This window comes from Podarcis pityusensis, assembly GCF_964106645.2.
Source record: "Podarcis pityusensis genome assembly, chromosome: 8".
Classification (NCBI taxonomy): Eukaryota; Metazoa; Chordata; class Lepidosauria; order Squamata; family Lacertidae; genus Podarcis; species Podarcis pityusensis.
In genome coordinates, this window is record NC_138033.1 from 9,928,799 (window position 1) to 9,940,324 (window position 11,526).

The following is an 11,526-nucleotide window of genomic DNA, read 5'->3' on the forward strand; positions in this document are numbered from 1 at the left end:
ACCCTCCCCCAGGACATCTTCACATGGCACAAGGTTAAACTACGGAACTCTCTGCCACAGGAGGCAGGGATGCTTACAAAAGAGGACTGGACAGATTCATGGAGGAGGGGGCTATTAATGGCTACTAGCCAGGATGGCTTTATCATAGAATCATAGAGCATTAGGAAGAACTTCCTGACAGTAAGAGCTGTTTGACAGTGGAATTTGCTGCCAAGGAGTGTGGTGGAGTCTCCTTCTTTGGAGGTCTTTAAGCAGAGGCTTGACAACCATATGTCAGGAGTGCTCTGATGGTGTTTCCTGCTTGGCAGGGGGTTGGACTCGATGGCCCTTGTGGTCTCTTCCAACTCTATGATTCTATGATTCTATGATTCTAGTTCAACCCCATGCAGTGAGAATCTTTATGCCCAGCGTGGGGCTCAAACCCACGACCTTGAGATTAAGTTGGAGGCAGCAATGCTTCTGAATGCCCAACACTAGAAACCGCAGGTAAAGGTAAAGGACCCCTGGACGGTTAAGTCCAGTCAAAGGCAACTATGGGGTTGCGGCGCTCATCTGGCTTTCAGGCTGAGGGAGCCGGCGTTTGTCTGCAAGCAGTTTTACGGGTCATGTGGCCAGCAGGACTAAACCGCTTCTGGCGCAACAGGACACTGTAAGAGCGCACGGAAATGCCGTTTGCATTCCCGCTGGAGCGGTACCTATTTATCTGCTTGCACTGGCGTGCTTTCGAACTGCTAGGTTGGCAGGAGGTGGGACAGAGCAACGGGAGCTCACACGGTTGCGGGGACTCGAACCGCCGACCTTCCGATCGGCAAGCCCAAGAGGCTCCAGTATATCTGAAGGAGCATCTCTACCCCCATCGTTCTGCCCGGATGCTGAGGTCCAGCACCGAGGGCCTTCTGGCGGTTCCCTCCCTGCGAGAAGCCAAGTTACAGGGAACCAGGCAGAGGGCCTCATCAGTGGTGGCGCCTGCCCTGTGGAATGCCCTCCCACCAGATGTCAAAGAGAACAACAACTACCAGACTTTTAGAAGACATCTGAAGGCAGCCCTGTTTAGGGAAGCTTTTAATGTCTGATGTATTACAGTATTTTAATATTTTGTTGGAAGCTGCCCAGAGTGGCTGGGGAAGCCCCACCAGATGGGCGGGGTATAAATAATAAATTATTATTATTATTATTATTATTATTATTATTATTATTATTGGTGGTTTAGACCACAGCGCCACCTAGAAACCGCAGGAGAGGGCTCTTATGCACAAGTATCTGGCTGTGAGAAAAGGATGCGGGACTTGCTGGCCCTGATCTCCTGTTCTTAGCACAGGAGAGTTTTAACAGGTCTGCTTTCCAATCCCCGCGTGGGCGCACCAGGCACCTGAGAGGCCAGGAATGCGGAGAAGGCCCCAGGGTGGGAATTATGGCCTGTCCAGATGGACGCCAGCCCGCCATCCCCTGGTCTGACTCACGCCTCGCTGTCAGCTGTTGACAGGCCTCGCTCGAGGGAGGAGATGCCTGATACCGGGCCGAGCCGCCTCCCGTCCCAGGGCCTCGGGCTGCCTCTGTTCGGAATAAAAAACCCCACATGCGTGTGTGTGGCTTGCGCCTCCTGGCCAGGCCCATTATCTGCAGCCAGATACGGTCCGATAACACAGACACACACAACGCAGAGGCTTCCCTTGTGTGTTTGCGCCAGAGGCACTGGCGAACGGAGGCTCTTGCAACCCAAGGTGGCCCACAGAACAGACCCACAACGCACCTCAGACCCGCAACCCTGCAGCCTAGAGGAACTTGCGGCGCATAGTGGACAAGCCACGCAGCTTCCTAGCTTGGCAGGGGGTGTTATCTAGGGAGAGCAGACCCCCCTCACCGCACAGCCAAGTGTCATTCTTAATATTCTTCCTCAGAAAGACCTTCGAGTGTCTGCCGTTGCAGGAAAAAAAGCAGCTTCCTTCTGCATTTCCTGAATTGTCTGCCACACACGAACACAACACGCAGTGTAATGTTTTCATTATTCAAGTTCATACCCGCCCCTCACCAGCAGGTCCCAAAATTCAGAATTAAAAGCAGATAGGACATATCACATTTGCAAAAACCTCGAGTCCTTGCCAAAGGCCGCAGATTTGGGGGGTTCGTTTTGTTTTGTTTTGCAATCTTCAGTTATTCATATGCCCACATCAGTCTGTGGTATTTTTTCAAGACTTGATGAAAAGTCGGCATCATTTCAGTGTGAATTTCAACAACAACAACAACAAATTTATTATTTATACCCTGCCCATGTGGCTGGGCTTCCCCAACAGCATATTAAAAACACAATAAAACATCAAACATTAAAAATTCCCCTAAATGGGGATGCCTTCAGATGTCTTCTGAAAGTCAGAAAGTTGTTTATTTCTTTGACATCTGGCAGGAGGGCGTTCCACAGGGCAGGGGCCACCTCCGAGAAGGCCCTCTGCCTGGTTCCCTGTAACCTCACTTCTCGCAGGGAGGGAACAGCCAGAAGGGCCTCGGCGCTAGACCTCAGTGTCCGGGCAGAACAATGGGGGTGGAGACGCTCCTTCAGGTATACTGAGCAGAGACCGTTTAGGGCAGGGGTCGACAACATTTTCTTAGGCCAGTCCAGTTCACTGCCTGGCAGACCTCTCAGTAGGCGTGGGCGCTATTTCCGGCGTACTTCCGGGACGGAGGAGCGCCCGTGCACATGCGTACACGCTGTTTCCGGCTCTCTTCCAACCCGGCGAGGGGAAAAATGGTGCCTTGGGGGGAAAGCACAGAATCCCCATGCCGATCCATGGAATGGCCGAGGGCCGGTTCCAGGAAGCTCATGGGCCGGTTCCTTAGGTTGCTGACCTCTGGTTTAGGGTTTTAAAGCTCAGCACCAACACTTTGAATTGTGCTTGGAAACATACTGGGAGCCAATGTAGGTCTTTCAGGACCAGTGTTATATGGTCTTTTCGGCCACTCCCAGTCACCAGTCTAGCTGCCGCATTCTGGGCTAGTTGTAGTTTCCGAGTCACCTTCAAAGGTAGCCCCATGTAGAGTGCATTGCAGTAGTCCAAGCAGGAGATAACCAGAGCATGAACCACTCTAGCAAAGCACCTTTCCCCCAATAAAATGCAGCTGTACAGTGGTACCTCGGGTTAAGTATTTAATTCGTTCTGGAGGTCTGTTCTTAACCTGAAACTGTTCTTAATCTGAAGCACCACTTTAGCTAATGGGGCCTCCTGCTGCTGCCGCACCACCGGAGCACAATTTCTGTTCTCATCCTGAAGCAAAGTTCTTAACCCGAGGTAATATTTCTGGGTTAGCGGAGTCTGTAACCTGAAGCGTATGTAACCTGAGGTACCACTGTATTTTATTTCCACTCATGTTAACGCACACTTTGGTTGAGTATATGCCTATATACCTGGCTGGGGGACTGCACTGCAAAAAAATTCATAAAAGCGCCAGTTTTGACGTGTTTCGGCTCATGTGTTGTTCCAGGAAACGCAGATTTGAAAGATTCGCCTTTAACCGGGAACTGACTCTGATTTCTCTCCCAGCTAGGGACACGGATGCACAAGCTGTAGGCCCCAAGAAACACACTGCAGCTCACATTTACTCTCCCGCATTACTATCCGCCTGGCACGCAAGTGCTGCCCGTTTTTGCAATCTCTCTCTCTCTCTTTCCACACAAACACACACACACCAGGTGCCCTACAAGTTCAGCTGGCTCATGCAGACCTTCCCTAGGCCAAAGGGAGTTAATCCCTGCGATCGGTCCGGGGATGGGGGGGGGAGAAGCGTGCCAGGCCTCCTCCATGTGCAAAACTCTGCCGTAGCCGTTGGCAACCTGAGGGGAGGAAGGGGGGAGAGAGAGGGTGGGAGAAGGAACATTGCGGGAAGAGCGCCCAGCGGAGGGGAGATTCCTGCCTGGACCGAGCCCTTGCGGCTGGCAGCCGGCCAACCTGTCTATGCCCCTAATCCCTGAGCATGCCCACCCGACATGGCAGAGGCCCAGGCCTACTCTAAGAGGGCGCAGCAAGGCCAGGCGGCAGCTCTGGCTGAATGCTACGCATGCCTTCCGTGAACATTTGCAGGCCTTCCCAGATTTGAAGGGGCGGGGAAGGGACGGTAATCCTCCTTTTATGTTACTCAGGGGGGAAAGGAAAAACAGGTTGGCAGCAGGACAGCAAGCCAGAGAAATGAAGAAACCTCTTCCTGTCTTCTGCAGCACCTGTGGAAAAAATGGCACAGGTGCCCAGGGAATTTTAGGTGGCGCTGTGGTTGTTGTGGTGGTCCCCAAGTGAAATATGCTCAGAGTTGAGTGTGGATTTCATGCTCTTTATTCAGCTCATAGTGGTGAGGAGGAATGGAAGTTCCCCCAGAATGTCTGCTTTATATACATTATTTACACAGTGGGCCCCACGTGATTGGCTAATTCAGGGATTCACCTGTAGGCCAATCAGGTTGCGGATTCACTTCCACGTGGAGGTGGATTGGGTGGCTCCTGTGGACCAATCAGACCACTGCATTCTGGATCCTATTGTTCTAGGACCAATCAAACTGCTGCATTCTGAATCCTATTGTTCTAGGACCAATCAGACTGCTACATTCTGAATCCTATTGTTCTAGGACCAATCAGACTGCTGCATTCTGAATCCTATTGTTCTAGCACCAATCAGACTGCTGCATTTTGGATCCTATTCAACTCAGTACATAACACCAAGACTAAGGAATGAGGGCTCACCTATAGTGTCATTTAATGCAGAGATTAACAGACCCTCCAAGTTTCCCTATTTTCCAGGGATGGTCCCCGATTTACAGAAGCCGCCCCGGTTTCTGATTTGACCCCTCTTTTCCTTAAGACGTCCCTGTTTTCCTCGGAGAAATGTTGGATGGGGCGTCTTAATTTTCATCAGAGAAATTTTGGAGGGTCAGCTTCCCGTGCCTCCATCAATTCTCCATTGGCCATATGACATTCTCCTCTGAATCCTTCCTGCACTTTCTCCTCTCTTAATATGGGAGTTACTGATACCAGGAATGTTCTGGAAAGGAGAGGGTGTCGCCACATTCACACCATGCCTTGAAAGCACTACAATGCCACTTTAAACAATCGTGGCTTCTCCCTGCCCTCAAGTATTCTGGGAGCTGTAGTTTGCAAAGGGCGTTGAGAGCTGTTAAGGAGACCCCTTCCCTCCTCTCAGAACTACAGTTCCCAGAGTTCCCAGGGGAAAGGGACTGGTTGTTAAAGCATTCTGGAAATTGTAGCACCCCATGTTCTGCAACCCATACACACAGTCACAGCGACCAAAGCTCTTAGTCATGGTAAGGCACACTAGGGCTCGGGGGCTGGATCTGGCCCAATCGCTGCCTAAATCCGGCCCGCAAACGGTCCGGGAATCAGCGTGTTTTTACATGAGTAGAATGTGTCCTTTTATTTAAAATGCATCTCTGGGTTCTTTGTGGGGCATAGGAATTCATTCATTACACCCCCCCAAAAATATAGTCCAGCCCCCCACAAGGTCTGAGGGACAGTGGACCAGCCCCCTGCTGAAAAAGTTTGCTGACCCCTGCTCTTAGTGGTGTAGTGGTTAGAGTGTCAGACTACGGCCCAGGAGATCTGAGTTCAAATCCCGCCACTCAGCCTTGGGCCAGTCACAGGCTCTCTGCCTCGCCTACCTCCCAGGATTGTTGTGCGGATAAAACAGGGAGGGGCATAACCACGTATACCACGTCCAGCTCCTTGGAGAAAAGGCGGGGTAGAAATAATAATTAAAAATTTTCACAGCAGTAATCTTTATCACGTCACAGTGAAAGCGGCCGGTGCTGTTGTTTTTATCAGCAAACCTATTTATTTTGAAGACGTAGAATCTAAGGCTGAGAGTGTATAGGTCCGGTGAGATTTGAACTCCCAGGCTTGCCCTTTTAGGAATTACGCGGTGCCAGCTTTCAGATAAATTAATGTTTTGCACGCAGGCACTGAATAGGAACGTCCAGAATCTTTCACCAACAAAGCCCCGGAATCCAGTTCTCAAACAAGGCAAAAACATCGCCCGTGTGCAAATTTTCTTCAGTTCAGCGCACTGCTGACCTGTGGTAATCTTCTGGTGGAGATAAAGATCTCTTTACGGCCAGTTAACATGCTGCAGTGAAGCATGTGTGTTTCTGGAAGTGTAACCATCTGACCTGCAAGCCTTGCCCCTCCCTCCTCCATCTTAGCTGTGTGAAGGCTGCCTGTGATTACTCAATTGTTAGTGAAAGACTCATAGTTGTCTTAAGCCAGTTTATCAGTGAAGGTGAGCCACAACCACATTATAGCCTCAGGTATACAAAGGATCAGCAACAGTCATTCCCTGGAGCAGCGGTTCCCAAACAAAACAAAGCCAAATCTTTTATTTTTATGGTCAGGGACCAGCATTTGATCTGATTTGCGGTCCCCAATCCTTTTCTCTTTCCCCAGACCACTTGAAAATAGCCGAGGGTCTCTTGGCGGACCACTTAGTGGCTTCCCCCATCTGTCGTAGCATCTGTAATGCGCTGTGCTACACGCCGTGCGATTTTTAATCGCAATTTTATCGCTTCCGTCATTTCTTGTACTGGGGTTTTGCCTGCATTCTGCAGGGCTGAAATTGCAACGCAGTAAAATGCAACGTCATAAATAAGAGGAAAAAGAAGTACAATCAAAAAACGTATGTGAATATTTCACTTGGATATGCCACGGACGACCGGGATCATGGGTAGGCAAACTAAGGCCTGGGGGCTGGATCCGGCCCAATCGCCTTCTAAATCTGGGTGGTGGACAGTCCAAGAATCAGCATGTTTTTACATGAGTAGAATGTGTCATTTTATTTAAAATGCATCTCTGGGTTGTTTGTGGGGCATAAGAATTCGTTCATATTTTTTTCCAAAATACAGTATAGTCCGCCCTCCCCAAGGTCTGAGGGACAGTGGACCGGCCCCCTGCTGAAAAAACTTGCTGACCCCTGACATGGATGAAGTCCACGGACCACTGGGGATCCCCAGACCACAGCTTGGAAAGCCCTGCCCTAGGAAACCCCTGGACTTCCAATCACAAAAGGAAAAGTTGAGGAAGCAGCGGCTTGTGGGCAGCCTTTGGGGAGGCTGGATAGAAACCCATCACTGCTGACTCCATGGGTGGGGAACCTTAGTAGAAGCGGGGCTCCAGGTATCTCCACCTGGACTTTGGAATTATCCCCAGGCCACACCTCCTCTTGCTAAGCCACGCCCCTCACAGGTCCTGCCTTGCACCCTGAATGTCTTTGTCTGAATGCAGGGCATCCTTGAACTCTGATAATGTTTCTTGCTTTTTCCGGATGGAGGAATCAGAAGTGCGTGCATGTGTGTCTGTTTTTAAACTATACTACCATGCTGTGGGTTAACCCACAGAGACAGAGCCTAGGACTTGCCAATCAGAAGGTCGGCGGTTCGAATCCCTGCGACAGAGTGAGCTCCCGGTGCTCAGTCCCTGCTCCTGCCAACCTAGCAGTTCGAAAGCATGTCAAAGTGCAAATAGATAAATAGGTACCACTCCAGCGGGAAGGTAAATGGTGTTTCCGTGCGCTGCTCTGGTTCGCCAGAAGCGGCTTAGTCATGCTGACCACATGACCCAGAAGCTGTACTCCGGCTCCCTCAGCCAATAAAGCAAGATGAGCGCCGCAACTCCAGAGTCGGCCACGACTGAACCTAATGGTCAGGGGTCCCTTTACCTTTACCATACGCAGGAAAATTTTGTATTCCTTGCTTTGTCCACTTTTGCGAGTAGCCCTGCCTGCCATTGGTATGTGGCCCCTGGAAGCTTCCTTAGTAAGGAATTTGGCCCTCAGGCTGATAAGACCCATCCCTTCTCAAAACGGGTCTCATAGCTGCCAACCAGATGATGCTGATGCCGACCTGTGTACACCAGGTACCCAGGTGATCTTCCATGCAAGTGGAATCAGGGGATTACTATTCCTATTATTTTAATTTATTACACCCCCTTCACCCTACGGTCCATGGGAGGGTTGCAACCATTAAAAAACAAACAGTTTAAAGCCACTTGCAACCTTTCAATGTGTTTGCATTGTGCCAGGATCAAACATGAGTTCGGGTTATTCTTTTAAACGGTGGATAAATTTGGAACCAATTGCATACGTTTATCTATGCAAACACAATTTTCATCTAAAACAATAAAAATGATTATCAGCCCCCTTTACAATCACAAAAAATAGGGTGGGTCCTAAAAATATACATCTCAGTGGGTCAAATGTCAGGGTTTTGTCTCACAACTCGTCCTCTTAAACATCATCATAAACAGAAACATCCACCCGCTCTCCAAGGCACTCAGGGCAGCGTCCGCAGAACTCCTTCCTTTGTCCTCCCAATAACCTTGGAAGATAGGTGAGCCTGAGAGATAACCTAAACAAACCAGGGCTTAGTGTTATGTCCAGAGGCGGACAGCGATTGGTTCAAAGTAACCTTGGTGGCTGTAGCATCGTAAATGCCAATGCCTTTCTTCATTTCATTTCGATGATTTCCATTCCGTCCCTTTGCGGGAGCCACAGGGCAGTTTGCAACAAGGCAAATCCATAAAGATAACACAGCCCTTCAGAAATACAGCACAGTGCCAGGTAAACAAAAAACAAAATATTGAATTGCAATTCCTAGCAGCAGCAGCAGCAGCAAGCAGGTCTCCTTGGCTCTCAAACAGGGATCTGATTCCTAGATATCATGTCAGAAATATATGAAAGTAAACAGATTGTTGTTGTTGTTGTTTAGTCATGTCCGACTCTTTGTGACCCCATGGAGCAGAGCACACCAGGCACTCCTGTCTTCCACTGCCTCCCGCGGTTTGGTCAACCAACGCTTATACGATTGGTTAGAACGCACCTTGTAACATAAAGGTAAAGGTAAAGGGACCCCTGACCATTAGGTCCAGTCGTGGCCGACTCTGGGGTTGTGGCGCTCATCTCGCTTTATTGGCCGAGGGAGCCGGCGTACAGCTTCCAGATCATGTGGCCAGCATGACTAAGCCGCTTCTGGCGAACCAGAGCAGCGCACGGAAACGCCGTTTACCTTCCCACCAGAGCTGTACCTATTTATCTACTTGCACTTTGACGTGCTTTCGAACTGCTAGGTTGGCAGGAGCAGGGACCGAGCAACGGGAGCTCACCCCGTCACGGGGATTTGAACCACCGACCTTCTGATCGGCAAGTCCTAGGCTCTGTGGTTTAACCCACAGCGCCACCCGTGTCCCAACCTTGTAACATAAAATGTGTTAAACCCAATACACAACAGCTGCAATTCACAGATCCAACCCTCTTCCCTATGAACTCTGGGAATCGTAGCCCTGTGAGGGGTTCACCTGACCACTCTCGGCACCCCGGACAAACTACAGTTCCCAAGATTCTTTGGTGAGAAGCCACGAGTGTTTAAAGATGCTGCTTTAAATGTGTCATTCAGATGTGTTGGGCCGAAAGTCAGAGGGGAGAGTTTGAGCAGGAGGCCTGTCTCACATCCCTGGAGACACCGGCCTTAGCCGAAACCAGGGCTCCCTCCTTAGCCACCCCCCCCCCCTGGACAGGAGAGCGACCTTTATCCAAAAGTTGTGGGGGCTGCAGGGTTGCTTCATCCCAGTGGAACATTACTGGAATGTGCAAAATGCAGGCTCTGGTTCCCTGCTGACTGGGAAAGCGAGGGGCAAGCACCGGCGTGCTAATGGCAAGGAGAGGTCACAGCCTAGAGATGGACAGACCTCCTGGCTTCTGTTCCTACATCAAGATAACAGGTTTTCAAAGTTCCTACCTTCAGGGATCCTTTGTCCAAGGAGCCCAAGCCCATGAGTGCCTGTCAAGGAGCAGCATTGCAGAGGATTGTGGGTCAGATTCTAGAGTGTGTTGCACACCCGGTTTACACAGCACTATGCAGTGTAAACTGCTCTGCCTCAGCAAACCCTCCAACGTTTCTCCAATGAAAAGAGAGATGACCTATTCCATACCCTCCAAAGTTTCTCCAATGAAAAAGTTGTTGTTGTTTCATCATTTAGTCGTGTCGACTCTTCGTGACCCCCTGGACCAGAGCACGCCAGGCACTCCTGTCTTCCACTGCCTCCCGCAGTTTACTCAAACTCATGCTGGTAGCTTCGAGAACACTATCCAACCATCTCGTCCTTTGCCGTCCCCTTCTCCTTGTGCCCTCCATCTTTCCCAACATCAGGGTCTTTTCCAGGGAGTCTTCTCTTCTCATGAGGTAGCCAAAGTATTGGAGCCTCAGCTTCAGGATCTGTCCTTCCAGTGAGCACTCAGGGCTGATTTCCTTCAGGATGGATCGGTTTGATCTTCTTGCAGTCCATGGGACTCTCAAGAATCCCCTCCAGCACCATAATTCAAAAGCATCAATTCTTTGGCGATCAGCCTTCTTTATGGTCCAGCTTTCACTTCCATACATCACTACTGGGAAAACCATAGCTTTTACTATACGGACCTTTGTCGGCAAGGTGATGTCTCTACTTTTTAAGATGCTGTCTAGGTTTGTCATTGCTTTTCTCCCAAGAAGCAGGCGTCTTTTCATTTTGTGACTCCTGTCACCATCTGCAGTGATCATGGAGCCCAAGAAAGTAAAATCTCTCACTGCCTCCATTTCTTCCCCTTCTATTTGCCAGGAGGTGATGGACTCAGTGGCCATGATCTTAGTTTTTTTGATGTTGAGCTTCAGACCAACGCTCTCCTCTTTCACCCTCATTAAAAGGTTCTTTAATTCCTCCTCACTTTCAATAAGGACATCCTATTCCATACTCTCCAACGTTTCTCCAATGAAAATAGGAATGTCCTATTCCATACCCACCAACGTTTCTCCAGTGAAAATAGGGATGTCCTAAGGAAAAGTGGGATATTCCAGCATCAAATCAGAAACCGGCATGGCTTCTGTAAATCCAGGACTGTCCCTGGAAAATAGGGGCACTAGGAGGGTCTGGGCTCAGTATTGCCCCTCGTGCATCCGGAATCCATCAGAAACGCACCCAAAATGGGCCGTTGTGGTCAAACTATAATCCGGGCAAGCCTGCCTGCCACGCCTGGTCTTCTTGCCAAAGGATCCCTTGATGCGCTTCTGGTGAACTGCAGGGACAACCCTCCCCTCCCACAAAATATGGCGTCAAAACCCAAACTCTTCTCATGCAGAAATGTCTATCTGCCCTTGAAACGCCTATGCCCTATTCTGGGCGGGTGGCAACACTTTAAAATCACACTCGACATTCAAAACAATATATCCAACAACTACAACAGAGGCCGCAGATACAGATAAAACACAGCCTTTAAATAAAACATCAACTACTTAGCGAGGTAGAAGCCTGCCAAGATTAAAAAATGTCTTCCCTGGCGGGAAGAGGTAGAGCCTTGGCTGATGACTCGGTTTTATGGGGAGCGGCATTTTGAGGACACATTAATTGGGTTAAGACCCCCAAATTTCCTGAAAGGGTCTAAGGGGTTCCTCATCCCTACCTATACCTGCCTCACCCCCTTTTCGCAACTCCTAGTTGGGCAAAACGCCATAGCTCAG